The sequence below is a fragment of the Lissotriton vulgaris genome, unplaced genomic scaffold (assembly GCF_964263255.1).
Source record: "Lissotriton vulgaris unplaced genomic scaffold, aLisVul1.2 SCAFFOLD_2091, whole genome shotgun sequence".
Taxonomy (NCBI): domain Eukaryota; kingdom Metazoa; phylum Chordata; class Amphibia; order Caudata; family Salamandridae; genus Lissotriton; species Lissotriton vulgaris.
In genome coordinates this window covers 271,589-277,468 of record NW_028255051.1, presented here as the reverse complement: position 1 = coordinate 277,468, position 5,880 = coordinate 271,589, and the positions used below count along the sequence as shown (strand labels likewise).

Here is a 5,880-nt window from a genome sequence, read left to right as displayed (position 1 = left end):
AGAATCAGCAGGGAAAGAAGCCCTGTTGAGCTTGGCTATAGTCTGGCACTGTGAAGAGACATGAGAGGTGTAGGATAAGTGGGAGGCCCTCAGGTCACCAGTGAAATATCACTACTCCTATTGTTTTTTCACTTGCCCGTTGGGGCCATCGCTTCTGGCTCCAAGTGCTCCGGGGACAGTGGCAGGTGGGGAGTTTGACTGGGGCTGTACACCTGTCAAACAATAACACAGGTATCCCAAGGCGAGCTCAGGGAGGACAGAAACCTCCTGTGGAGCAGAAGGGAAAAAGCTCTCTTGATCTCAATTTTCAGTATGAATACAGACCGTGAAAGCGGGGCCTCACAATCCTTCTGAGTGGATTGGGTTTCAAGCAGGTGGTGTCAGAAAAGTTAGCACAGTGATAACTGGCTTGCAGCGGCCAAGCGTTCATAGCGACGTCGCATTTTGATCCTTCGATGTCGGCTCTTCCTATCATTGTGAAGCAGAATTCACAAAGCGTTGGATTGTTCACCCACTAATCAGGAACGTGAGCTGGGTTAAGACCGTCATGAGACAGGTTAGTTTTACCCTACTGATGATGTGTTGTTGCAATAGTAATCCTGCTCAGCACGAGAGGAACCGCAGGTTCAGATATTTGGTGTATGTGCTTGGCTGAGGAGCATATGGGGTGAAGTTACCATCTGTGGGATTATGACTGAACGCCTCTAAGTCAGAATCCCCCTAAACCGTAACGATACTGCAGTGCTGTGGAGCCACGTTTGGCCTGGGATAGCCGGCCTCTCTCGGGGGGGGGAGATGACGGTGCATAGATCCGCTCACTTGGGGTCCGGAGCACACACGGAAGGGGGCCGCCTCCATCACCCTTAGTGCACCGCATGTTGGTGGGGCACCCGGTACTAAATCATTCGTAGACTACCTGATTCTGGGTCAGAGTTTCGTAAGTAGCAGAGCAGCTACCTTGCTGCGATCAATTGAAAGTCATCCTCTGAGCCAAGCTTTTGTCTCTCCGTGCGTGGGTGCCCGCGGACGCCCTCCTCCACCACATCCAGGGGTGGGTCCCTCTGCCGCCGGGCCGGCAGGAGGGACATGGAGGATATAACGTGGGTTTGCGGGAGGCTGCCTCCACCACTTGCCTCCCGGCAATGGGGCCCCCCCCTCCCGTCCCTGCCCCACCGGGGTGCAGGGATGGGGCCACCATCCCTTGCGGCTCACCAGGATGACCAGATGGCCTGGGATGGCTGGGCCTCTCCTTCCCATTGCCGCAGTCGGGCAGGGGGTGAGCAGCAACCCCAGGGAAGGAGCCTCCTGAGTGGCTGCCTCAGTGAGCCTGGCCACCACTCGCTGGACTGCAAGGACGAATGGGGACGGCACCCTCCCAGGCCATCTGGGTGCTGGGTCATCCCAAGCCATCTGGTCACCTGGCTGCGTGACCAGATGGCCATGCGGGCCGGGCACCAGATGGCCCTGCGGGTGGGGCACCAGATGGCCCTGCGGGCTGGGTGACCAGATGGCCCTGCGGGCTGGGTGATCAGATGGCCCTGTGAGCTGGGTGACCAGATGGCCCTGCCGGCTGGCAGCTGGGCTAACTCCGACTTTTGTCCTTCCCCAAAGTTCTGTGTGCCCCCACTACGTGGGGGCTTAATAGTTGAGAAAAATGGGCTCCCTGGGCAGGCCGTCGGGGAGAGGACATTTTCTGGGCTTAACCCTCCGTGGTTCTGGATGAGGGTCCGGGTGCTTGGGACAGGGGGGTCCACCGGGGGCTGTCTCCAGCCTGGCTAGGGTTCGGAAGCTGGGACCGGGCCCAGGGCTTGAGCTCCATCTGGCAGGCGCCGGGGTACGTGAGCCCCCCGTCCTGCAAGCCAGCCGAGGGTCCGGGCACTCGTGATGGTGGTCCACCAAGGCCAAGGGAAGGCTTTGCCTGGCCCTCTCCGGTCTTGCTAGAGTTTGCAATCTGGTACCGGGCCTGGGGAAGGATCTCCCCGTCCTGGCTAGGGTTCGGAAGCTAGGACCGGACCTGGGGCTTGAGCTCTGTCAGGCAGGCCCCGGGAGGCTCCCGTCCTGCAAGCCGGCTGAGGGTCTGGGTGCTGGGGATGGGGTCCACCGGGCCCCTGGGAGGCTCTCCTCAGCCTGGCTAGGGTTCGGAAGCTGGGACAGAGTTGGGGCTCGTGCTGTGTCCCAGGGTCCCAGGCTGCAGGAGCCCCCCGTCCTGGAAGCCAGACAAGGGTCTGGGTGCTGGTGACGGGGTCCACCGGGACCCGAGGAGGCTCTCCCTGGCTTGGCTTGGGTTCAGAAGCTTGGACCGGGCAAGGGGCTCGTGCTGCGTCCCAGGGTGTGGTAGCCCCCATCCTGGAAGCCAGCCGAGGGTCCGGACATGGGTGACGGGGGTCCACCGGTGCCCGGGGAGGAACTCCCCAGCCTGGCTAGGCTTTTGGAAGCTGTGACCGGGCCCGGGGATCATGCTCCATCCGGCGTGCCCAGGTGCTGGATCCCCCTGTCCTGCAAGCCGGCCGAGGGTCCGGGCGCTGGAGAAGGGTGTCCACCGGGGCCCAGGGAGGCTCTCCCCGGCCTGGATAGGGTTCAGAAGCTGGGAACGAGGCCAAGGCTCGTGCTTCGTCCGGCGGGCCCAGGGGTGCGGCAACCCCCTGTCTTGCAAGCCAGCCGAGGATCCAGGCGCTTGGGACAGGGGTCCACTGGGGCACAGGGAGGCTCTCCCAGGCCTGGCTGCTTTCAGAAGCAGGGACTGGGCCGGGGAGCAGGGGTGGCTGGCTTTATCTGCTACGCTGGCGGAGCAGAGTTTTCTGCTCACCCCTAGCAGCCACACTTCTGGACTTCAAACAGACCCAGCCAGTTGGCCTGGGGGCGACCGGGACATTCAGTGAAGAAGACAGCACCCACCTCAGGAATAGTAGTGAGAACAGCCACCAGAACCCACACTGTGGTGTCTGAGCCACCCTAGAGGGCATTTAACACATACAGCAAAGCCACTGGAGGCCGAAGGGTTCACCCTGGGGAGGCACCAGGCACGCTCCTCCCCTGGGAGTGTCCTGTACGTGATCCCCAAGCAGGACTTTGCAGGTCTTAACAAGGATTTCAGCAGTTCATTAAAAGTTTATCAGCAAAGGTGACTTTTCATACCATGTACCTGGAGTGCACATGCCCACCAGAGGCCTGAAGTGACTTTAGGGGGTCTTCCTGTGCCAGAGGCCTGAAGTGACTTTAGGGTGTCTTACTGGGCCAGAGGCCTCCTGAAATGACTTCAGGGGGTCTTCTTGGGCCAGAGGTCTTCAGTGACTGTAGGGGGTCTTCCTGAGCCAGAGGCCTGAAATGACTTTAGGGGGTCTTCCTGAGCCAGAGGCCTGAAGTGACTTTAGGGGGGTTTCCTAGGCCAGAGGCCTTCATTGACTTTAGGGGGTCTTCCTGGGCCAGAGGCCTTCAGTGACTTTGGGGGGTGTTCATGACCAGCTGTATTAAATGAAAGTGGTGGGTAATGGGCCCTTCAGAGCACAACGCTGGCTGTAAAGCAATGGGGTTTATACAAGAGGTGGGTAAAGAAAGGGCAGCCCTGACAGGTGGTTTCATCTGTGTCCCTCTCTAGTCATGCAAGCACTGGTAAGTTGGGCCAGAGAGGGGACACACCAGCCCAGTGACACCTCACACAATCAGGCAACTGGAGCCTATTATAGGACACCTGAAATCGAGACGCCCCTCATTCCTTACATCAGCCCCAAAATAGTGCACAATGATATAGCTTTGAAATGTAAAGACCCGTGAGGGTAGAGTAACAGGAATCCATTCGCCCATGCCTGTGTTTTAGGTGATGCATCACATGTCCTCTCTCTCTCTCAATGCCCCTTCTGACATCCAAGCAGTGTGCCTCGACAGAGGCGCAACACAAACTGACCACAGACACTGACCCGGGGCATCATAAAGTGCACAGTTGGCACTCTCATGTTGTAATCTAGATTTCTTGGCTGCACAGTTGAGCCTGCAGTAGAGAAATGCTTTGGGGGCACAACGGGCATTTGCACCCACTTTGGGCGAGCTGTGGCACTTTGAGATTACCGAAGGGGCTGCAGACGCTTATGCAGCCCCTTCTGTAATACAGATAGTGCTGGTGCCCGTTTTGGTGCTCTCTTTCAAGAGGGCGTTTCCTCATGTGCATGGGGGCGTGGCCCATGCAAATGAGAGAATCTCTTTACCTCTGTGCCTACAACATATCATGGATGTGGGCGCAGAGATAAAAAAGCTGTCAGGTGGTGCACTGTCAGTGCGTCCCCTGATGACAGCCCTCTGAAGGGGTGTCAAATGGGGTCTTACGGCCCCCAGACATCCCCTTGTAGGAGGTTGCAGTCAGTCATTGCACCCACCTGCAACCGGTTCTCTGTCTCTTCCTTCAAGTGTAGGCAGCTATTGCCTGCACAGTAAAACAAGGAGCGGCTTTGAAGCACCTTCTCTGTATTTTGCTTAAATGGCACCACGAGTTTGTGGCTGCACTGAGGGCAGACCATTCAACCTAATGTGTGCTTGGCACACTTGTTTCAATATGTGCCATGGCGCAAACAGGGAAAGTGTGCCCTGTAGAAAATTGGAACCCAGGGCCCGCATTAAGAATACAGCGCACTTAACTTGGTTGCACCACGGCACCTCTTTCAAAAGGTGCACCCTGGGCAAACAAGGAAAGGGTGCTGTATTAAAATCAATAGCTTGCCCCTACGGCAGCTCCAAACTCATGCCCTGGGTGCAGTGCATTCAAGTGAAATATGGCACAGTTGTTTAAAAGGTGCTCGGTGTTGCACTGTGCAGGCAGCAACTCACCTGCACTTTTAAGGGGGAATACAGATCCACTTGCAGGTAGATGCAGTGAGTGACTACACGCACCTACAGGGGAATGTCTGAGGGGTCCATGGGACCCCGTTCCTCTCCCCAGAGGGCTGCCTTTAGGAGGCTCACTGAAAGTGGGCCATCTTTTTGTGACACATTTTCAGTGCACCTCTTACGAGCATGTTAGCCTCTGCACCCATATTGGTAATATGACTCGGGCACAGAGACAAAGCAATTCCCTCATTGGTATGGGTCCATGCCCCCATACAAATGAGGGAAAACCCTCTTGTGATAGCACTGACACAACATGTGCACCAGTATCATCTGTCTTACAGAAGGGGACGCACAAGCATCTGCGGCCCCTTCTGTAATACCAGTGTGCCCTGGGGATGCTCAAGTGGGTGCACACTCACTTTGCACCCCCGGGGCACAATGTATAATAAAGGCCCAGATGTACTACAGTACTCGCTGAACTACTGTGCAAGATCATCCTAACTTGCTGCTAGGTGTACAATCTCACCTTTCATCGGGGCATAGATATAGATCAACCTCAAGCACTATGGCCACATCCAAGTTCTTAAGCTGGTCCATGACCGAGAGGTCAAGGTCTGCATGTATGCAAACATTCATTGGTTTCACCCTTCAACTAAACCTCTTGTATGTTTTGTATGTCACGGTGATAAGTCAAAGATGAAAGGTGGATCTTACCTCTGCCCACACAGGACATCATAAAACGCCATTGGTGGCTATACCATCATGCAAATGCTATAAGAGGCCTTGAGAAAACACAAAACCAAAGGACATGTCTGCTATACGCTTTTCCGCTGATGCGTCCTGTTGCATATTGACAAGTCACATGAATAAAGTAAGTGTATGCTCAGAAACCTGTTGTCAGTCAAAGTTTGACACAAGTAGGTAATTTAGTGAGTTTTGTGCTGTATGGCACCAGTGGGGATCCCTTTGTGAATCAACACTCTTTATCTCTCTCTATCTTTTCTGTCAACTGTTTTTGGTGTTTTTCCGTTCCTGTTTTCAGACCCCATTCTGCTTATACAAAAG

General features: G+C 55.7%; 1 pseudogene; it reads left to right on the top strand.

Annotated features, from left to right (window-relative positions):
* LOC147659268 (28S ribosomal RNA) lies at window positions 1-1,000 on the top strand (annotated as a pseudogene).
* The last annotated feature ends 4,880 nt before the right edge of the window (window positions 1,001-5,880 follow it).